General features: G+C 49.4%; 1 long non-coding RNA gene across 1 annotated transcript; it reads left to right on the forward strand.

The window, feature by feature from the left end:
• Positions 1 to 671: 671 nt before the first annotated feature.
• LOC130514078 (uncharacterized) lies at positions 672 to 2,643 on the forward strand. The gene is made up of 2 exons (XR_008946904.1): positions 672 to 1,354; positions 1,445 to 2,643. It is a non-coding gene; the product is annotated as an uncharacterized LOC130514078 (long non-coding RNA).
• The last annotated feature ends 21,066 nt before the right edge of the window (positions 2,644 to 23,709 follow it).

Consider the following 23,709-nt stretch of genomic DNA (forward strand, 5'->3'; position numbering starts at 1 on the left):
TTTTCTACCTGGTAAATATGAAGGAGCTCAAACCTTGCTCCCGCTGACCCTCGGAGCTCCACAATCACACTCTGCAAAGCACCCAGTAATTACAAGCACATCTCTTATTCATCAGAGGGCAGGATGAAAATGACTGTGAGCATGTCTGAAGCTCGGGATCCCAGATTCTCCTGCAAGCAACCAGTTTCTTTGCTTTCCTTTTGAATTTGGTGCGATGAAAAGGCAATGTTTGTTGTTCTAAACTAGATTAAAACCACAATCCAGAGGTGGGGCGACGTTATTACCAATTCAATAGACTGGTTTGACATTTTGGAAAGGAAGATGATATTCGTTCTGATACAGACTGATACAGCGCTCTTTCAGTTGTTAGGGAAATGTTATAGTTTTAGTGTTGCAATCTATTAGCAAATGAGTACATACCAGAGCCCAGTGTTTACTGATGCCATATAGGAGGGATCTGCTAATGTGCTACACTGTGGAAACCTTTAAAAACAAGATGTTGCATCATCAAACATAAGCTTTTTCTTGGGTTACATGGATACGTCGCTGCATTCTAGAATAGAGTTGCCTCTTTTTCTTTTAAGACTTAAGAGGTTCCAGCACCTCTGCAATGCTACTCGTGCACAGCTGCTGGTGCGGCGCAGCTGCACGAGCAGCGGACGGCTGCGATGTAGGCAGATGTCAAAAGGAAAAGTCGCGCAAAATCCACTAAGTCAAAGAGCTGAGGAGCTCGAAGACGGAGACAAAAGGGAGAAGGAGGCAGAATTTAAACTTGTGAAAGGGAGGAAGAATGGAAGGAAAGGAAACATAAAGAGGCGTCCAAATTTCTCTGCGTGCTGCCCTCCGATTTGCTGAAATTCCTAATCCCCTCTCTTCTTTCCGACACCCAGGATCCTTTCCCAGCATCCATAACTCCGAGTGCTAAACCAGTCCCTCTTGTTCTTTTTAAAACTCCATTGTTTCTTATCGTGGTAAAAGCGGTTCCTGCACAGATGTGACGAGCTTCTTTTGCGCCCAGGCAGCAGAAACAGCATCGTTTGCTTCTTTTTTTAAATCTTTTTTTGGGCGGGATGTTGGGCACCTACCATGGCCATATAGGAGGGAGCTGCAAATGCTAAATATATGCCGTTAGGCTCATCCCTTCTTATTCTTTAATGGCTTTCTCCAGCCTCTCTGGGCCAGATTTCTCTCTCTCTCCTCTATGGCCCTCATCCCTCTCGCCTCAGGGCACTCACGGGCATGCCGAAAGAAATCACCTGCGCATCACTGGAGACGTGCGGACTCCCCCGCCCCACTGCTAAAATAAACCGCTCACCTTCCCGCTGTGTCGTGAGCTCATCAGTCTCGCTCCCAGGTAACCAACCTGCTTCTCTTATGTGTTGCAAATTTGTAGCGTCAGGCTAAAGCGATGATTTTTCCTTCCTTCCTGCACGTGTTTCTAAAGTGACTATAAGGACATGCAGGCGGAATGAAACGCCGCGGCCGGATCTGCAGCTATCCGGGACGCAGCTCCTCCATTACACACAGCTCCAGGCAGCAGTTCCAAAATGGCTGCCCCTGCGTTTCCGCTTGTCTGGCATCAAGAGGAAAGAGCAAACGGGAGGAAGTGTGTGCTGCTGCGGATGCATACAGATTAGGATTAGTGTGAGCCGCAGCATTGGGGCCTTTGTCATTAACGGGCTGGTTTAATCAGGGTCTGTCCCAGGGCTCCGCCGCTTGCCCCACGAGCCCCGCAGACCTCGGCGCCGAGCTGGAGGGGAAAGGAGGAGTGTGTGAAGGGAGATACTGGGAGAAGAGGAGTGAAAAGAGGAAATGAAGACCAAATACCATCCTTGAGATGGGGTGGGGGAGGTGCTGGATGTCTTGCTCAGTGCATCCTGCAGGAGGCAAGATGGCTGAAAGACGCGGATCGCTTCTCATCACACATTCTCTAGGCGCTATTGATTTTGCTCACAGTGTGTGCGTGCGCGTGCGCGTGTGTGTGTGTGTGTATTATTTAAATATAAAGGTGTCAGTGCTGGTAATTGCCGGCTCTATTAAAAAGGTGGACGAGAGCAGCAGCTGCAGACCTGCAGAATAAACCCAAGCAGGGCAGGATGAATTATTGAGGAGAGGCTGAGGCGGTGGGACGATTCCGACATCTCTCCGGCGAACGGCGTCCCGCTCAGCTGGGAGACGCACAGGCGAGCGCAAGGCTTGACAAAAATCGACAGTGACTCCCCCACCCCCCGAAACTGGAACTGGTTTGATCCTGATTGCAGATACTGCAGCTGGCAATTCCCAGAATAATCTGCAGCTCCGACCCTGCCTGCAACGAAACCCCCACCACCACACACACACATGCACACACACACACTCACCCAGCCCTCCACACGGTGCTTCCAACCCCCACAACCTGCCTCGTGCCTCAGCATCCTCTGTGGCCCTACAGCAGCATCAATAATATGAACTTGAGGAGAGAGGCCCTTGATTTGCTGAATCAGAGAATCCCACCTCATCACGGTGTGCGAGTGTGTGTGTGTGTGTGTGTGTGAGAGAGAGCGCAGTGAAAACAATCTTTTAGTGGGTGATCACACCAGTTTTCATGTCGTTGCAGCGATTTAAACGTCAGAGCAGCTGAATATATTTTATTTTGTGATGTTTACGGGCTGATTATGGTCATTTACTGACATCGTCGGCATGATTATCGTTGTATTATGTTCATCGGATGCATCTGGAATCACGTTGGCAGCTGATTAGGGCGCCACTGTGCAGCTGTGCAATTAGTCCGGTCAGAATTTTGATGTCAGTTTTAGCTTTGAATGATCACAAATTCAATTAATTAAGCACAAATATTACTCGTGCCACATTTCACAAGTAAACCCAGATTGCGGTGTTTGAAAAATTAGCCTCCACAAGGTGTTTCGCACACACTTTGGGTCTTCCAAGTCTAAATTTAACAGGAATCCCCCCCCCCACGCCATAATGGAACAAGTGATGTGCACACAGTTTGAATATTAAAGTTCTCATTGTCCGGGAAGTTAAAGAGAGATAATGTCCACGTCTCCGTGTCACTCTAAAAGCGTTCTCTATCATTTAGCGAAGGCCCTCCAAAGCCTCATTACGATGCATTATTTTAGAGGCGCCGCTCGAGGATCGATCGTGAGCGGCAGCAAAATTGTAGCTGCTTTAATAGACAGGCTTTGTCACTCACCGCGGCTGAGTGGCAACCTCGAGGGTTGATGCCGTCCACCCACACGCAGGCTCCTTATAACAAAAATTATGGTCCTATCAACGGGCCTTCCCTTTCCCTCAGTCAAGTTTATTAATACGGCACTTCATCTGAGAAGCGCGGCCTCGGCGCCAAACATTCCGCCATATCACTAATCAGCGGGTGATTTTCCATTAGTATTCGTCATCGAGGATGTTGGCGTGCTGGAATGAAACAACAATAATTATCATCCGCAGGTCACCCGATTTAAAAACCATCAAAACATAAACGTTACACATGGAAAATGGACAGATATTTGTCCCCCCATGTACAAATATTGATTTAAAAGCCCTGTAGTATATCATCACCTGTGTTACATTTTAGGGGGTGAGTCCAGGGTAAAACGGGGGAGTCTTTTCTCTCTGTTTGAGGCACCAGGTCTGAGCAGAGATCAGCATAATCAGATGTAAATTGGCTGAGGCCTGAAACAGCGGTGGGGGAGCTACAGATGGACTAATGTGACCGGCGGTCAACCACGGGGGAGACAAGTGCGTGTGGTCCCCGCGTATGTGTGCTTCACATGCTGCGTTACCCCTAAAATAGACCAGTGGCTTCTTCACAGAGGTCCACGTTGCTGCCTCTTATTTATTTTGACTCCGTTAGAGAGTGTTTCATCTTCAGCAGGTTTGGCTGTTGTCACGGGACCTTTGAGGAGTCTATTTTCCCACTCTGTTTAAAGCGCTAAGGCGCTGATATCGGTTATTTCTGGAAGACAACGGCGTGTTTTAGGATTTCAAATGATAATATATAAATATGCCAATCCATTCTTTTGTCAGAACCTGACAGTAATAAAGCACGGCTCGTTCTCTTTTCTCATCTAATAAATGGAGTAAGGGATGTTTCCTCGAACTTACATAACGTCTCTGTTGGACGGGAGTGGTAGCGGGGACATGGGAGTGAGGGAATTCAGTGGGGGAGTCACGTCTTGAGCACGGTGTCTCTTTAATCCTGGAGGCAGGGAGAGACGGCACAGCAGGACCACCGCACCACTCGATAAAAGCTAAACCTCTCTGGATGACAAGCGATGAGGTTCAGTAATGCAGGAAAACTCTCCGCTCACGACAAGACCCCGATCTAACCAGGAGCGAGCGTTTTGCTGTGAAAAAAATAAAAACCTGTAAATAATGAAGCAAAGTGTACTAGCACGTTTATGCTAGCCACCCAACTGTGAGCACATAAACAACAAATTGGATATTAGCCTGTTGGCTGATATAAAGGGGTAAAATATAATACAGGTGTAATAGATTGAAGGTGTAGGAAATGTATGACGAGGATGTGGGAGCTGCAGACCCCTCAAGTACCTCAGCAGGACAATAACAGCATTCATCAGAGTTTCATCAGAGATGAGATCAGAGATCATTAGAGTTTGTTATACAAGGTCTATGCAGATCACATATGTGTGTGTGTGGGCTGGAAGTTCCAGCTATTCCCAGTGACAGTAACATCAGGAAGAAGGAAGCTAAAGGAGGAGCTGGAGAAGATGTTGGTGGGGTGGGGACCATGGAGGCACCACAGGTCGTCACTTTTAGGGAGCTGTAACCCCCCAAAGTGGAAGAGAGAGATTCCAGGAACAACAACTGAGATCCCTGTCTATATACATGCATAAATTATGCATGTATGCATACGGGTAATATAATTAATGCAACAAGCAGATGTGGAGTTTGACTACCAGCACTAGCAGGAGACTTCCTGCGTAATCAAATTCAAGAAGAGGTGATTGGAACCGCCCGTGGTGTAATAAAGCAGTGACTCGTGTGTTCATTACAGATTACGTGATGTTATTTTCTATGGTACACTGAAAATTCCAGAAAGCCGGAACGACCAAAATGATATTATGTTAGGAAAGAAGGAATAAGGAAAGGTCGCCAGAAAAATAAGAGCAAGGCACGTGAGGCCTATCCCTCTGCAAAACCGGGGTTTGTGCTGTCATGAAGTGAAATCTGGAGCCGAAGGATGAATTTAATAGATTTTTTGAGGAGTGTCACATTTAATGGAGTGTCACATTTCTCGAGTATTAAATGAAGAGACACAAACAATTCATATACGAGTATGCTGCTTCCAATCGTGAACCTTCATTACTCTTTGGATTATCAAGAACTCAAAGGGCAACAATAATCGCCTCTGCGCGCGCCTCTGATGTGACAGAATGTGCACTCGAGCTATGGAATTTAGATCTGGTAAATTCATAATTTGGTTAGACCAACTGCTCTGAGCCTGTTGGAATGCTGCCAACGCCATCCTGTGTTTATGTGTGTGTGTGTGTGTGTGGTGTGTGTGTGTGTGTGTGTGTGTGTGTGTGTGTGTGCACGTGCGGGCGTAGTCTTACTGCTGCTGTAAAACTCGCCCATAGCCTCGGCCCGCCAGCCCAAGGTTATGACTAGCCGCCCTCCGCTGCAACATGACAGCAGTAAAAGCAACCGTTCCCGCAACAGTCGGAGTGACACTCACGCACAGACCGCCATCTATCGCTGTCCGTCGCCGCTAACAGACCTGCGCCGGTGTGCTAACCTAGATGGATGGTGTTCAGTTTGCGGGAGCTCCGCTAAGGTAATCGGATGGACTGCTGGCGCAGGCAGAGGCGCACCTGCTGCTGAGGGGGGTCGCCGGCATTAATCGCGGGCGCTGCGCTAGCTGCTACGCACGCCACTGACAATTCAGCTTAATGCAATTAGCCGCCATGTTCTCCTCCAGCAAAATTGCATTATGGTTTTTGCATTTAATTTAGGCCGCACAAAATGAAATGGTATCAGAGAAGAAAGATAATGAGAGCCAACTGATATTGAAATCTGCACTGTGTTGGGAGGCTATTAATGAGACAATGAACCGCCGTGGTCGGCAACATGGTAAACTGTGGTAAAACAGTTTAATAATGCTATTAGGAAGATTTTGCCTTGCTGTAGGGCTCCCTGCCCGTGGAGGTGGCAGTGAAAGATAATATATCCTCCTCCTCCCCCTCCTCTCTTTATTGCTTCTTTTCTTTCAATGTCAATTGACTATTGATCACAAACAATTTTTTGTTTATTATTTATTACCAAACCCATCGAAGTGCAGGTTTATGAGGGTTTTCCACTGATCTTCTGAAATGACTTCCGCTTGTCTTACGGCTACAATGCTAACACTCCTATTAGCAAAAATAATCACTTAGGTGTGCAGTTTTACTCCCCTCATATTTAACCAGGTAACAAAGATTAGCAGTTTAATGACACTTGTTGTAAAGGTGAGAGCACGGTCTTGCCCTCATTAGACCCCCCCCAGATTTTATTTGTTTGGCTGAGCTAAAGTAAAAGCATCTCAGAGGCAAACTGCTGCAGTGTGACTTTGCTCCTCTCCCAAGCTTTGATTCATTATTCAGCACCAGAGAAGCCGGTCCGCGATCCCACAGTAGCACAAAGAAACACAGACGTGAGCGGAGGATAGCTGCACGTGCGCGCTCGTGCAGGAAATACACAGATGAGACAAATAAGGAATTTAATCAATTGAGAGAACCTGTAAATAACCTGATATTAATGCTACGTCTATTTAAAACACCCACAGAGGGACTTTAAACACACACACACACACACACACACACACACACACACACACACTGCCCCCTTCTGCCAGGCTGTTGGCCTGCATGGACTATGGAAATGTTTCTCCTAATGACTCCGTAATGACAGCGACTTATGTCCTCACCATAGCTGATTTGTTTCCTGGGTTTTAAGGGTAGATTATTTCCATGGTACAGACTTAGCATAAGCCGTTCAGAAACCACAAGCACTGCACTTCAGCCCGGGTTTGGGATTTTAGCCAGGTCTAATCAGATTAAAACGTCGGTGCCCTCCCCCACCCCTCGCCTCCTTTTTTGAAACAACACGCCACACCGAGTCTGTCGGTCCTGCTACACGAGCCCGAGAAAACGGGCCAAAAACAAATTGGTTTCAGTGGCGGTTGACACATAGTTGGTTGGAGGAAAATAGAAGGTTGTTTGGAGCAGATTAATTCTCCTCCAGAGATGCCGGCAATCACGGGGATGGGGAGGAGATATTCTGGGGCTACAGTAGCCGGGTCCGAGGACGCTCCGAAAAAAGAAAAGATCCAAAAACTACACAAACAAGTTGAGCTCCGCGGCTAAACCCGCGCAACGGTCGCGGCCATTTTACACCCGTATCGTCCAGATCCTGCAGAAGCAGCACGACACGGATTCCGAATCTGTCTCCAACCTGCTTCCTGGGCGCCCAACTAATAACCACCCTTGATATTCTCATCTCAAGTCATATCAGCTCTTGGCGCTGCAAACCCAGTTGAGCAAATATAATTTCAGAGACGTTCTGTTCTCATTAGTTTCACAGTCATATTACAAATGGAAGAGAAACAGCTGTGGAGATGTGTTTCCAGCGGATAATAAGGCAGCGCACCTCTGGACTTGAGTGGTTTTGTTCTTGCCTGTGGTTTATTGGAGAAAAGTCCTGACTTCTAACCTGCGAAGGGCGCTCGCCGGCCTGACCTGGATCCTTCAGCATGAATTAAGTGAACAATGGGAGAGCTGGGCTGAATGATGGCTCGGCGGGCCTTTGTGCCTCTGTTATAAAACCACTCCTATAAGGCAGGCCTGCGATGGCATACTCTCAAGAAATCGATCACATTTACTCAGCCCCCGAGCGTTCCAAAAGCTGGATTTAGGATTTAAAAAAGAGCGAAAATGGAGAGAAAACAGCAGAGGGTAAATAAAACACAATCCCCTTTGCATTCAAAAACTGAATGGGACAAAAGTGTGGTGAGTCCACTCTGATATGCATTCATGCGTCAAATTTCATCAGCAATAGCCGTATTGATTTTTAACCCTTGAAATATAAGACCGGGGGGAGACTGACGGAGAGGAATCCGCGGCTGTTGGGGCGGTTATCGTTTCCTGCGCGGGTTCGTCTCCCCGCACACGTCGCTGGGTCAAAAAGACGGAACTTTGGATCCGGCACTCGGTGGGATTCGTATATTTCTACCTGCTGATTCTGATACGATCAAAAGGAACGGAGGCAAATGCATTAACTTTGCCGGCGTCACCGTTGTCAAGTCGCATTCAAAGGCTTTTCATATCAAACCCGATCGCCGCGCACAAGTAAATAAAGCAGAAGCCTCTTACACCTGTCAGGAGCCACCTCAAAGTGAAGCCTGAATGGAGGCGCGAGCCTTTAGCACAGACCCGGCGCACTAGATGTGCCGCTCGGTACGCTCGTGCGATCCAAACGCTTTAAGGCCCAATCTCCATGACAGGCCCATCTCCAGATAATGGGCCGCAAAGCCATTAAAGCGGCGGGTGGGGTGGGTGTCGGATCAGCTGCTCTGCAGGTCGGACTGCCTCGCCGGTGTTTGTTTCTTTATTTTTATCTTTGAGCCTTGAAGGTGGTGAAGTCCACTCAACGGAGCTGGAGTTTATCCCCTCGGAAAACAGCGCGCGCGCCGTTTTAACGGCTCGGATTTAACTAAATGAGTGTGAAAACCTGCCTAATGGGAGTCCCCTGATTTACTAATGCCCTTGAAAAAATGAAAGCAGCGTGACCTTAAAGCAGGGCTGGGGGCTGCGGGGGCGGGGTCAAGGTGAAGGAAAGGTGTTGGCTTCCGTTTTCAGACGCAAACCCTCGTCCATCTGCTCCAGGTCACGGAACACAGGGACACAGGGAGGGCCTCTGAACGGCCCCGCCCTAACGAATAAAGGGAAGTGATTTCATAATGGCGCCCCCGTCTGCCCTCCACGCGCTGGGGTTATTTCTATGACAAAGCAACTGTTCTATGCAGCCAGGAAAGGTGGGTGAAAAAAGAAGGGCTGTTGGTGACCTCTGGGTCAGGGGGTAGAACGCTCCAGCTGGTCCCCCCCCCTCCAATGATTGATTCTGCACCCAGCCCATTGTGTTGGGCGCGTGCCTATTGTTCTGCCGCGCCATTAAAATGCATAGATTTCTGCCAGCCGTTTCGCTGCTAGTTGACCTTATTAGTTAAGGTGTATACATAAAACATGAAGTTTAGGTCCTGGTGACTCGATCGCTGACATCCTATCAGCAAGATGATCAGCGATCACAGTGGGGATCAATAAAACATCCTTTCTGTTTCCACGACAGGTGACGCCACGCAGACGCCCAATAAAGAGGCGCATTAATGTGAAATTCCTTCTGCTGTGTGGAACCTCCAGGCAGCCTATTGTAGGCACCCCGCCCCCACCTTCCTCCCCATTTTCCTCCTCTGCACTCGTCTTGTGGAGCACACGCAGATGCGCTGCAGCGGCCCGACCGGGAGACAGAACGGAGGGGGAAAAAAGGTGGAGTGGAGCTGCAAAGGAGGTGCTGATACTGAGTAATTGAGGGCCGGCGCTGTCAGGGCTGACCGGGGATGAAGGGTCTTCCATTTTCTTTGTGCTATCCTGGGACTGACGGCCCGAGAAGACCCTAACTGAGGGCCGCCACCCCATGCCCACCTCCCTTACAGCATCTAAGGCTCTTCCACACGCCCGCGTTCCTTGGATACCCGTCTAAAAGTAGCACCGTTTCGTTCTAAATGTTCTCAACTCGTCCACGGAACCAACCTCTGTGTCTACTTTAGGTTTTACGTTAAAGTGAAGCGGCCGGCTGTTTTAGAGGCCCGATAAAGCAGAATCACGTTGCTCGTGTGCAGAAGCGTATCACTGAAAACTGGGGCTGATGCAGCGAGGGATAAAGGGAATATATTTAGACCCCCGGTCCTGCCCTTTTGGATCTTCCTGATTTGTTCTAATGTGGGCGCCTAATCCAGCAAAAGCAGATTATACATGTATTAAATTCCTTAAAATTGCAGTATTTTAATACCACACTAGCAGCGGAGATGCAGCAGAAGCAGCTTACGCAACATAAACCTCCCCGGACCGCGTCTCCGTGGCAATAAAGGAGTTGTGACGGGCAAACAAACGCAAGTGTTTTTATGAGATTTTTTTGGGGGGGAGGGATGTGGCTACAGTTATTTTTCTTCGCAAGAAAGTGAGGAGAGAAACTCTTCCCATCCAGGAAGCAGAACACGCTGCTGACACCAGCGCTCTGCCCGCGCACGCCATTGATTATGCATTGTGACCCAAATGCTGGGCGAAAACAAGAAAAAAGGCTTTTCCCCGTCTTGCCTTTCGCTACTTTTTTGCGAATCGATATCGCTTTGCCTCTTTATGAGACTTGCGAAAGGCCTCGAGTGGATTGGGTCTTAACAGGACCGCGGTGGTGGGCGGAAAGAAGACTCCGACTGACTCCGTTTATTAGAGAAACACTCGACTGAATCAGACGCAGACATTTATGCCACGGAGTTTCTGAGACATCCAGCGAACAATGGAGGTCAAGGATGAAGCCAACCGCCGCTCAAAATGGCCGCCTCCCTGTAAAACACCAAATTTGTGCTCCCGACCCAGAGCGCGTCCTCTCAATATCAACACGGACGCCCCCTACAAATCTTAGTCCGGCAGCCATGATGACACAACATAACCATCTGCCCTCTAAACCAGCCCAGTAGCAGCGTGTGTGTGTGTGTGTTTTCCATCTGCCCTTTCAGCCCGACAGGCAGCATGGCGCTGACCTCGGACCCCGCAGGATTATAGTTCCTCCGTGTGCCAGTGAGCAGGGCGATGAGATTGACCTCTGTGGGCTGCCGCCGCGTGCACGTGTGTAAATATAACAAATATCTGCCACATGGCCGCTCACACGCCCCGCTTCTTAATTTACGGTGTTTGTTGCGGACCTCATGGGCGTGAATTCTCCGGCTCCCGTTATTACGCCTTGACGTATACGAGCGTTCTGATGAGGTTCTGAGGACAGCCTGAGCCGTGACACAACCCATCAGGGCAAAACCAGCGTGATCGCCTTGGCGATCCCTGTCACCGCTGAGCGCCTTCCAATCAGGTGCCGCGGCTCCTCCAAGCTCCTCCCACTGGGGGGGGGGGTCGGGGGGCGGTGGAAGGAGGTGGTGTCGAGCCCGCTGCATGTTCTAATCTGGTTCCAGTTAGGAGCAGGTCACTAATCCCAGATTACGGCTCTCTGGGATTAAGACATGCTGATGCACGGCTTTGCGCTCACCTCCAGGCCACAGACCTCAATCTGGATCTAAAACCTGTCCAGAGCCGTCTGTTACCAGGTTCTCACCCGGAACGCGTGTTTGGTGTGGCGCCAGATGTTGAATGTGAATGATAGAACACAATAGAACCTTCAGTCTTCGGCGCCGTTGTCTGCCTGAGCACAGGTGACATCAGGAAGGTAAACAAATCAAAGCGGACCCTCCACCTCAGCAGGATGACAGATCGCCGTGGCGACACAAACTACATGACAGACTAAAAGCCAAGACGGCGCCGAAAAGAGCTCAAACGAACGAGCCGCCGCCGATCTTTCTGTCATTTCTAAGAGCCCCAATCTCCAACCGAGTGATGCCAGAAACACTTTTGAGCCCAAACAGGGAAAAAAAAAAAAAAAAAAAAATGCTAAAAAAATCCCGGGAAGTTTCTTTGATGATTCCCTCAGTTGGCGGCGCTTGATGCGCGATCGACAGCTTTCCGGGATTAAAGGCCCCGGGTTTGTCGCGTGGCCTAAATTATTTCTGCGTGTTGAGAAACGTCAGGAGGAAGAAGGCGACAGACGAGGAGAGGCGGCGAGGACAAAAACAACTCGTACGTCTCCCCGTGACATGTAAATTAGAACCTTGCAGTAAAGTGGGCAGGAATAATTAAGGGGAAATATTAATGATGGGGCAAATATCAGATGGGATTTCACCAGATGTGGATCTATCCTGGTCCCGCTCCTCTCCTTCCTCTCTTTTTGGGCGGCTAGCTCCACCAAATATTAGCTGTTCTGTTTCTATTCTCTGCGCTGGATAATCCATCTCCACGCTGAGTCAGTGAATGCACCAGGGGTCGCCTGGGGGGGGGCTTTATGAAGGTGTTATTGTTTGTGTGCATTGGTACCGCACGGCGGTCTCGCTCTCTTTTACTCGTTATGGACCTTCCCTCTATTCTGACGCTGATTAGTCCTGACCTGAGCAACCTAGCGCTGCTATATCCAATCATCCTAATCACTCAAACTGCAGCCCTCCCCCACCATCTTTACGCTAATGGGCTTTCCTTGCTCTGGTGACTTAGCACTTAAGAGCTGAAGAAGGAGGGGGTGGGGGTGGTTGGGTGGTTGGGGGGGTGTCTCTACTTTGGGAAAACCCTTTTAAAACTTCTTAACTGGAGCTGTCCTTCAGCCGGCGTGTGGCTTGTGCAGCGGTGGCGTCCATGTTTTTATTTACTCATAAGAACAGCGTTTGGTTGGATTTGCATCGGGTCCTGAGGGACCTGCTAGCGAATGAATATTCACACTTAATCTATAGCCCACGGCAGCCGTGCATTATTCATGTGCCGCTTCTTCCTGGCAGCGTGTGCACGTCTCACTTTTGTCACTGCAAGTCCTAATTTCATTTTCTCCTCGCCGCCGTTTTGAGAAAGGGCCTCGCTAACGTCTTTACCTCCCCGCGGTTTTGACTCCGGTAGCTAACGTGGATCCTCTGGAAAGGTTCTCGCACGGTTGTCGGCAGTCCCGGCTTTGAATTCAGCCTGGAGTTGTCCTGTCGGCGCCGTCGCTGAGATGCAGAGCTCAAAACATCAGCAACGGCCGCCATCTTGAATGATCACGCTAGACTTGGACTCCTGACTCGGCCCGCGTGCGTCAACCCTCTCGTTCGCCAGATATCGCCCATCGATCAGAGCGAGCGAGGTTCCGGAGCGCTCTGCCTCTGGATTCTGAAGTTACTCAGCAGCTTGAAATCTAAATCAAGATGTTCACACGCCACTGTCCAAAGCAAAGGAGCTCTAAAAGGTTTCTGTATGAAGGCCAAGTGACAGTTTAAAAGCTTTTCCTGACACTAAGTGAAACGGGTCCACCGTCTTTCACACAATTGCACCGGCGAGTCAAATTGCATTAGCGGTGTCGCGCGTTATTGTGGGAAAAGAGAAAAAGGAGACGGGGAAAATTAAAAAAAAATAAATATTGTGATATTGAAATATTGTGTGTTTCATCGCATATGTTCGGTCAGGGCGGCACTCTTTTACCTTGACATAACAGCGACATAACCTCTCCCCACTAAGCGAACGTCGATATTTCAGCTGCGGACGAAGAAAAAAAATCCTAATAAAACAATGAATCCCCCCTCCCCCGCTGAAAAAAGCCCAATGTGATGGTTTCAGTGATAATAATAGTGATAATAAGCCCAATCAAAATATCGTTAACGTTCACTTTAGCTCCTTGAGCAAATGCATCTCGAAATGTTGGTCTCCACTTCAAGAGTTGCCTCTTTATTCTGGAAGTTTCGAACTGCGGAATAAAGCTTTAAAATGCACACTCAGTGGTATTCCGAGCGGTGGAGAAATAATTGCCCTAAAACATGAATATTCACAATCCCAGATTTTTAGCTGTGAGAAAATAATTAGGAGTTTATTAGCATTTGTTTATTTGTCCATGCATAAAACCTCTTAATGAGAGTGTATTAACAAGCTCGCCACTCAGGGGAGGAGCGTTCTCCGTGTTGCCTTTTATCTTCGGGAAATGGTTCCAAACAAATAACAGGAATGGAAAGTTTACCATCCCAAGTGCGGGATAAATTAGCCACACGCGGCTAATCTAGCGTGACATGTCCTCAGCAGACCTCCACTGGCGGGATTTGCTCTCCATGCATTGAAACGTAAAGGGGAGGAAAATACCAGCGCGCAGTAATTATAACACATACAGTGACTTGACATTTAGGGCACAGCGAAGAGAGGGGAGATAGTTGGCCTTATCAGACGCTATAATGAAAGGTCAATGGCCTCCTCGGTGTTTACCTCCAATCATGTGGTCTCAAGAAGCTTCTTCAGTCTCAATTGAAAGAGCACCAGTCTGGTTGAGAGATAACGTGCTGTTGTTGGCACGGTTGAAACAAACACAGCAGCTGGTTTTGTGTTGTTTTTTTTGTCAAACTGTAGCAGAAGGAAAAATCTCACTCCATCATTACACCCGTTTATTCACACATATCATGCCGCAGCGGTTTTCTCCCTCTCGCTGCATCTTTCTGCTTCAGTCTCCCAGTCACTGGAAGGAATACTCTGCATTGATAAATAGGTCAGAGAGACACCCCCCCCCCCCAATGGTTTCAGGCCCAGCTCGGCAAATTGGACATAATTAAGGCCCAAGGCAAAGCTTGCACTTTCCTTTAAATAGCGTGAGGAGTGGTGCGGGAGGTAGCCTGCTGCAGGAAGAGCGTGCTGCTGTGCATGTTCGGTGCCGTCGATGCTTTGGTGCGGAGCATCCACAGAGGGGGAAGGGGAGGTTGATATTCTGGGTAATTGTAGGAGTATTAGCTTAGCATATAGGCTACAAGGTCAATCGCCACCTCATAGCAGGAAGGTCATGGGTTATTTGTGACCCGCAGAAAAATTGATTTTATTTTAAATACTTTTGAAAAATATAATTCTGCTGTCATCAGTGCTATTTTTGGGTAACGTGTCATGTCTTTTAATTCCTCCTATTCCTTAACCTTCTCAGGTACAAACTAAGGCTAAACACTGTAAATATCTCATTGTAATAAGCAGCAATCTGAGTTTTTACGCTTCGGCTTTGGTGCGGCTTAAACATAAAAGTGTTATTTGTGAGCTGTCACGGTGCTAATACAGCCAGAGCCAGGCTAGCAGTGTTAGCCATCTTCTGAATGTTTGGAGTGAGCTCTGCTAACAGTTTGCTGATTCCAATGTTTACTGTATGCACATGAGCATTATATGGATTTCCTTGGCTGCCAGGAAGTGAGCAAATGATGCTGCTGTTACCAAACACGGCTCTCAGTCATTAGCTTTGAGGCCCGGATTCTGCATTTAGCTCTGGAGGTTTCCCCTCCTCTCCAGCCCGAATGTCCCGTTATGCAGGGAGATGGGATGTCAGAAACCATTAGCATCCCCGGGAACCTCTGGCTCAGAGGGCTTCACCTGAGCAGGGAGCGGAGCCACGCGGGGACGGGACAGGTTAATGACGGGCAGGCGCCGGCCAGCGTGGGGGAGAGGGTTGAGGTGAGGAGAAGCGGCTCACTCCGCTGTGAGGCTGTGGCGGCAAAAGCAGATTAATACAGTTGGCAGCGTGTTAAGGATCAGCCTCCTTTCACACCACAGCACCATCTCTGATAATGAGAACTGATGGAGGGTGAGGCCCCCCCGCAGGAGCCTTCTACGGCATTATCTTTAGCTACCAACGTCATTAGCTATCTCATTAGTTTAGCCATTAGCGTCCACATTAGCAGGGGCTTCTCGATGACTATTTAGATGCTCTACGCACATATAACGCAACATTATAGGTTGATGGAATAAATTAAACGGTCGAATGAAAAGAAATGTGGTTGTGAAGCGGAACGGTTATGAATAAGCAAGGAAATAATGTCAGGTAAAAGATTAAAAACCTCTTTTTTAAAAAAAACATTTATCTTTCTGTAGCAGACATGACTGCGCTTTACTCGGGTTTGAGAATTGAATCATTGTTTGCAATCAGTCGAATATAGACTGAGAATTCTAAGCGAATTGAATTAGCAGCAAACGATTTTGAAGAAAAATATTTAAAAAAATAAAGAGAACGGCGTATCAGTAAAAAGAACACTCAAAGCGAAATGTCAAAATATAATTATCGCTACGGCTTCAATTCTGGGAGCTGGGGAAATCGCTTGCTTCAGAGGAGCACGCTGGGCTGGACAATGGAGAAGGTATGGAGCAAGGTTCACCATGGCGATACCAGTGGGGGGGAGTTCGAACTCAGCCCGACGTCTGAATGTCAAGGAATGTCAGGCAGCAGCTGGAGGAAGATGACAGCAGAGGACGGGAGCAGAACCGGCAGCATTGTTCTCCACAGGCTCAGCTGGTCCGAACCGTCCAGGTCCCCTCAGCCTTTAAGGCTAATGGTGGACAAACACGACCTGGGGATGGTGGTGGTGGGGGGGGGGGGGGCTTGATCCTCTAATGGGCCTCTGAGACCCGATTAATATGCAGCCTTTTTGCGTAAAGCACGGACAAAAATACGTGTTTGGAGGTGCAATATGGACAAACGCCGGCATGTAGATGGTGTGTAGACGCGTGCACGTGCTGCTGTTGCACCGCGAGGGTCCTGCGAAGGTGGTAAAAGCCGTAATAGATGCACGGCTGGTGGCTCGGTGCCGTCCCGCTGCCCAAAGCGCCACGTCTCAATGTGCTGTGCAGGCATTTTCTCCCATCTCTGTTTTCTATGTATGGCCTCCCCTCCCCCCACCCCACTCCATCATACTGTATCCTCCTCACCCACGCAGCGGGCTCCCTTCCCCCAGCCCGGTCTCCCTCTCTCTCTTGCTGCCTCCCCCACCCCTCCTCCGGGGAGCAGCCGGAGAGAAATTAATTGAAATCTAAACCCTGATGCAGGATTAGCTAAGTAGGTGAATTCCAGTTGTCACATAATCGCGGCGAGCGTATTATTTGACTTTCGCCAAACGGGGCCAGATGAAACACGGACCGGGGATAATGACAGAAAAAAAGGAAGGGGGGAGAAAAAACCCCGCCAGCTGCTGAGTCCCCCCCCTCCCCTCCCTCCCTTGCATCCCGTCCCCTCCCCCCAGCCCCTCAGCATCTCTCTATCCATCCTTGCTTCCTAACCTGAGATCTAAATGTGGGATCTTTCCTGTTACCGGAGCACCCCGGCGGGGTTAAATTCCCAACGCGACGGCGTAGCTGCGTCCCTCCGCACGCTTCACCCAGAAAGACCAGCGAGGAAGGCAGCTGTCATGGCTGCCAGCCTCCCACCCACGTGACACGTGCCTTTACGTCCAAATCCATAGACAAAGACGCTAAACTGTGGCGCTGGGCGCTGCGGCGCTTGAATCGTCTTCCCTGGGCCGACGAGGGATGAAGCGGCCAACTAAAGTGGGTCAACCAGCGCGGCGCACTGATGAAGCATGACTTCCTGCGAGAGAGAGAGCAAAGGAAAGGCAGGGGAAACCGAGAGCGCGTCAGAAGATTCGTCTTTCACCTCACAGGGGATGACGCAGACAGGTCAGCGCCGTGCCCTCGACTCGCCGTTTACCTTCCAAACTCCTGGAAATGCTCTTTTGATTGGCACGATTTCACGTGGCGCCGTCAAGAACGGCAAAATATTAAAATCCATGAATCTTTTGGGGGGTTTCTGTTGGAATATTTTGACAACTGTAATGACCTGGTTAAGGAAAACGCTTCATTTATGGACGGTTAAATTGGTGCGGAGATATAACGTAATAATTTAGAGCTGATTGATGTTTAAGTAAAAAGAGAGAACTGATAGCTTTTTCACCCATAAATGAGTGCGCTTTTGGAATTAAATAATGTCACTGCACCAACAGGAAGCCATTTTTAAGGATTTTTCCATGCGCCAGTGTGTGTGTGTGCGTGAGAGAGAGAGGGAGAGAGAGAGAGAGAGAGGAGAGAGAGAGAGAGAGAGATCAATATGTATGTAGGCAGTAGCATCAGTACAGCAGAACACGCTGCCAGCTACCCAGTTGATAATATAGCTTGGGCGTATGCCCGGAGAGGTGGACTTCAGCCTGTTGGCTTGCAATGTCATTTACCACCTGTCACACACACACACACACACACACACACACACACACACACACACACACACACACACACACACACACACTATGATACTGTTTGTTCTCCCTGCAGTCACACATGCTTGCAGGTAAATCGCTCAGTATTGAACAAAAGCTATCGAATTTAAGTTTGAGAACACACACACACACACACACACACACACACACACACACACACACACACATTAGGACCAGCGATCAATCTCTACAATAAACACACAGACGACTCGTGTCTGAATTAATCCTCTTCATGTGCACAAAAGATGAAACTGGTATTTTGAAAAAAAGAAAACACACACATGATTGTTCGCACACGCGTGTACATCATGGCAGGAAACTGACGAGCAGAGTTCAGCCTATTAGCGTGCGCTCTGACACCTGGATTCATTTCGTCCCATTCGAACACCGTCGATTATTTCATTTTTTTCAGTCACATGTTAGACAGAGGCTGTGAATGATACACCCTGTCTGTTGCTGCGTCTTAAACACACACGCGCGCACACACACACCCACACACACGCAACACACCGCCTGTGAGTCAGTTGTCCCCATTACAAAGAGGAGCGATGGTTCGAGTGGCTAACAGACTACCAAAACTCACTGCTGCAGCCTAAATCACATTTCAAAGCATGAGGGAGTCTATTAGAAGAAATTAGAAAGGCCTTAGATCACAACAACCGATCCTTCAATTTTATTGAGTCTTCTCTGTGGCTCTCGTGTTTTTCTGCATGCTTGTCGATAGCCATCGGTCTAAACGTGTTGACAAATGGCACGTGAGGAAATGCATCCACAGCGGTTCTTAAGGCAATAAAGCACAGAAGGGTTTGGTGCTGCTGCAGCGCTTCAATTCATTTGAATCTAATCAATTAATTTGATTAGGACACATCCCAAGACACCCATCACAATACTTCCCAACCAAACCGGTAAAATAAATCAGTGTTTTTGACTGCAAACGCTGCCGTCGACTGTCAGATTCCAACCAAATCGAGACAGCTAGCGTGATATGCTATGATAAATTCCACACTGAAGAGATATTTTATGTCTGCAGTAAATTTGTGCACACAGATGCAAAACATCTTTTTGTCCACAAGCTCCGCCCCCAATCGGCGGCGCTACATAGGAAAACGTCGCGACTCCAGATTCCCGAACGTCCCTCCATGAATTTCCTGCACCAGTCTTTGGGCCTGGGTGCATAAATCCCCTCAATCCTCATTCCGGCTGTCGGGCTGCACCTGCAGAGAGCTGCCGCTGCTCATAATCCACGTGCATCGTGTCAGATCATTTTCGTGGTGGCGAAATCAATAATGCAGCCATAGCGCTTATTTAAATAAACATCGGTGGCCTACTTAGTTAACGAATGCTCATCTGCAATTTGTCTGCATCAAGAGTGCTAACCTCTTTGATGTTGCTATGAATATTCCTTTTCAGAAAATGAGGCGCTCGCGCAGTTAGCACTTAGCATGTTAGCCTCGTCGTACCTTCTGAGCTCACCGAGAGCGCCCTGGTTCTCCAGATTAGCATCGCCGGCTTTGCCGGGGAGGACAAGGCCGTGCAAAAGGGATGGATAGAGGCGTCGTTGGGGAATATCTAAAGGATCTCATCTACATACAAGCAGCACGGTCAGATGCTGGAGCAAGTTCAGAAGCTATATATCACCTGGTACATGACGCTAACATCAAATCAATATCTGTGAGGTCCACACACATCACACATAACAATGAACATTAATAACCTGCAGGGAAACCAGAGATGAAGAAAGGGAAACATACCCAACACAACACTGTTCTTAGCAGACTGCAAACGTGCTCCCCACTGACACAGTTTCAGGCGGCTACGTGAAACGCCAAAACATGACCCAACCTACTCCGGCGGCTACGCACGCAAACCCCTTTTGTTAGCGACGAGAAGAGCTGGAAACGGCTCCTCTGACCTGAATAAGTCAAGCTGATCAGCTCAAGTTGATGCGTTTTAAAAAATTCAAGACGGTGCGTAAAAACTTCTGGCTCGTTGTGCGTGAAATTAAAACGAGGCGGGCGGTATAATTAATGCAGAATGCGGGAGAACGGCGCATTAAAGGTCGCTGTTTTCGGACAAAAATTACAACAGTGTGATGAGAGTAAAGGAAATTAAATGAACGGTCTGCGTTCACGCTGTCTCACAGCTGGTGGCGCCTGCATCCGAATAGAAGCGGAACGTTCATGCTGCAGAATGAACGACGGTCCGGAAAGGTCGACGCCCCCCGCAGCTCACTCGTGGTCGATCCTGCAGCCGCGGACCCAGATGAGCTTGTAGCGAAGCCGAGGGAAGAACGAAAGAGGAAATCACCGCCGTTATTTGGGACGCCTGAACTAGGCCAGAGGCTGATTTCTCCCTATCGGAGGAGCCCAGGGAAGCCTGGGAGACCTCAGGGAAAAGAGGATTGAGAGGAGGTGGAGGGAGGAAGGGAGTTGGGGTGGCAGTGGTGGTTTGGGGGGGGCTCAGCGGGGCCTTAAGTGCGCTATCATAAGCGTCTCTTGTGCCTGCCTGCTTTATTTGCAGCAGTCAGGTTAATGAGTCCACCAGTCCACTTGATGTTGAGAGGCCTGCCACAAAGAGTTGCCTCATTAGAGCTAGCCTGGCACACGGCTCGCAGACAAAGGGACATTCACGCCGCTGAATGCCTTCGCGCTGCTCAATGCTGCCAACCCGTGAGGGCCAGCGCCATGGCATGGCCCCCTGCACACGTCCTGGCGACCGGCCAGAGAGACCGCAGCCCGTTGCTTGGCTGGCTCTGCAGAGCTGGGGTGAAGGACGGCTTCGGTAGCTACTCGCTGCTCGTGCCTAAGCCGCGGCAGGAGGCTGGCAGACGCATTGCATTATCGATGAGTGTGATTCGTGGCTGGCAGTCAGAAGCTGTGCTGCCATCTCTGCGTTCCCTCCTAGAGACAACCACGCTACTCCTACAGACGCCACGTTGAACACGGGCGTCGGAGAACAGGCGGGTCGATGCTGCGCCATCAGCCCGCGCAGAGGTCCTGTTTATACGCCGCCGCCACGTAGCCAAATGTCAGCGCTTTGTGTAATTTCATGCTTCGTGACAAGAGCTAGCAGGAAAACACGGTTCCCCACGTTAATTGAGTTGCGTATTCAATCTGGAGACCTCTTTAGAATGTTTCCGTTCAGCTGCACCATGAAACATTTCCTCCATCTTTAAATACTCTGCCCGGCTTTTCGACGCGCTGCTTCACGGAGAGCGTGAACAAACACTTCAGGACCGAGGCGCCGGAAATTCAGCCGTGCAAGAAGCCGATTTTTCCTCCTCTGTGCTCAGGGTCAGGAGTTAAATATTTTCTGCATAGGCAATCCGCTCTTTCCGCTGCACTATTTATAGCGCAGGCAGAAACAGCTGAGCTGACTGCAGTGATGTCACTCGCACTGATGGAATGCTTTGTTCCGCTGCGTGTGGGTGCGCGAGCGCGCGCCACCTGCGTTCCGAGCGGGAGCCAAGATGGCTGACAGATCGGACGGGAGAGAAAAGAAGAAACGTGTCCATCTCCTCGGAGCGAAGACGGTCCTCAGCTCCACGGAGGCGTTCGGGGGTTGTGCCTCTGCATGCAGATGTGATTAAAAGGTATTAGCATTTTCTGACGTCCCGGTAACGACAGGCTGCGGCCGCACGCGCGGCGTCTCCGAGCGTGTCGCCGTTCGTCGCTCCAGGCGCAAACCTGCGCGCATGTACGATACCCACGTATATTTTTAGTAAGCCTTTGGGCTTCTTTCAGTGTCCCTAAAAGAGCATGGTTGCCGGGCAACCATTATTGTTGCCATGGAGATTCATGTGTTGGCAGCTGCTGCAATCAGCATTAACTCAAGGCACATATTCTCATTCCGATAGTCAGGCAACGGGAAAGACAAGCAGGACTCGCCGACGGAGCGGGGATAGTAATCAGTGTGAAACATATGCTCATCCATTACTCGCTGCATTAATACAATTATATCAAAAGAAATTTATGGCCGCGCTTTGGCGCAATGATCACATTCCAGGCAGGGACATAAAATTCCAACTCATAACCGATCCCGGCGTTCATTTAATAGATGGCAGCAGGCTGGAACCCGATTGAAAACAAAGCTGTTTAGGCTCTGGCAAATATCTGCTGAAAAATGTCTTTGTTTGGAGCCTCCGGAGGATTGTTGCTCTTCTCAGCGGAGCACCAGGTTAAAGGCTACACACACACACACACACACACACCCTGATTTGGTAAACACAAGCCTTCTTTAGAGAAGGAACGTGTCGTTTTGGTTGTGTTGGTGTGAGATAATTTCATAAACAACCTCCCGGTCCCGCTCGGTGGGAAACGCGCGATCGATATTTCGTCAAGCGCTGCCGTTCCTCTCTGACCCGTTGAGGTCGGATGACTGATATTCACCTCTTCTCCATCCTTCACACGGTACAGTTTATGCCCACTGGAACAATCGCGTGGCTGCCGAGGCACGCACAGGAATTACAATAGCCGCTCTCCCCCTCCTCCCCCCCTCGGGAGCTAGCTCGCGCCGTCACTTCCCCGTTGACATCGCGGAGCTACGGAGGGATAAAGAGGCAGAGAAAAACAATAACAGACCCATTGACCCTCATTTCACAAACCTCGGGGAGATGGGAGAAATGCACTTACAGAGTCTGGAGCGGATCCGATGATTGGGCCTCTGCAGGCTTTTTTATTTTCAGAGCAGTGGGGGAGGGGGGCGCGCATAACCTCAAGGCTCCGACCGATGGCGAGGCGTCATGGCGGACATCTTCGCGCTTAAACCGATGTGGTGACGTGCAGAATCGGCGGCGTGATAGTGTAACTCCTGCATCTATTGGGGGGGAAGGGGGCGGCAACGCCTGCAGCGAGCCGTAGCAAGGAGGAAAAGTGATTGTCAGGGGTATCAGGACCTGTGTCCAGAAGGGATGGATCCATTTGTTGACCCGTTGTAAGCGACGCCGCCACAAAGAGCGCGAGTGTCCGTACGAGACGCAGAGCTGTGGGGGCAATTTCTGCTCATCTTATCGTGTCTCAGAAGGTCAGAAGCGAAACTTTGGGTGTTTGAACGGCAAAAGTCAACCTTTTCCCGCGACTGGAACCGGGAAAAGACGAGACGAACGCGGCTTTGGGGAGGCGGACGTGACAAATGGCCCGGCGCGGGCATCAGAACGGAGGCTCACCTCGCTTCTTCTGGATGCTGCTCGTTGACATTTAACATCACAGAGAGGAGGGAGGTGCAGAGCCAGGTGCCCTACATGCACATTTGACCCCCCGCTAATGTCAGAGGGGGAAGGTCACGTTTTCACTCACACACGCCAAACAGCGCAAGAGGAAGTGATTCCTGCGTTCTAAAGCGAACGTATGCAAGTTTTTAACAGCCTGAAAGTCAATTGAGGCTATTTATATCAATGAGTGTGAAAACGTGCTTTTATATGATCTCAAACACTAGCTTGAAGAACACAACGTCCAATTGCTTTTTGTAAAAAAAAAACGTGCAAATAGCATTGAGTCAAATGTGTAAATTCCACAACAGCCAAGGCAAAGCAGAGAGCCGGGCGTGCATGTGAGGGAGGGCGCACGCTTTGGAGGACACTGCGAACACAGCCAGCAGGCCTGTAACCCGGCGCAGATGACCTGGTTCTGCTTGCACGCAACCATGAAATAACAAACCGCTGTTTGGTGTTTGATGAGGGCTCGGGGAGCCTCCGACCTGCTCCGGCTAAACTACGGCGCGGGAGAAAGAAATCTATCATAAAAGAGAAAGATAAAAGCCAGGATCTGGAATTCAGCGAGGTTGTGTCCATGATGAGGCGGGGGCTGCTGGGTAATGCCCTTATTTGGCACGTT

Source organism: Takifugu flavidus, chromosome 17 (genome assembly GCF_003711565.1).
Source record: "Takifugu flavidus isolate HTHZ2018 chromosome 17, ASM371156v2, whole genome shotgun sequence".
NCBI lineage: Eukaryota > Metazoa > Chordata > Actinopteri > Tetraodontiformes > Tetraodontidae > Takifugu > Takifugu flavidus.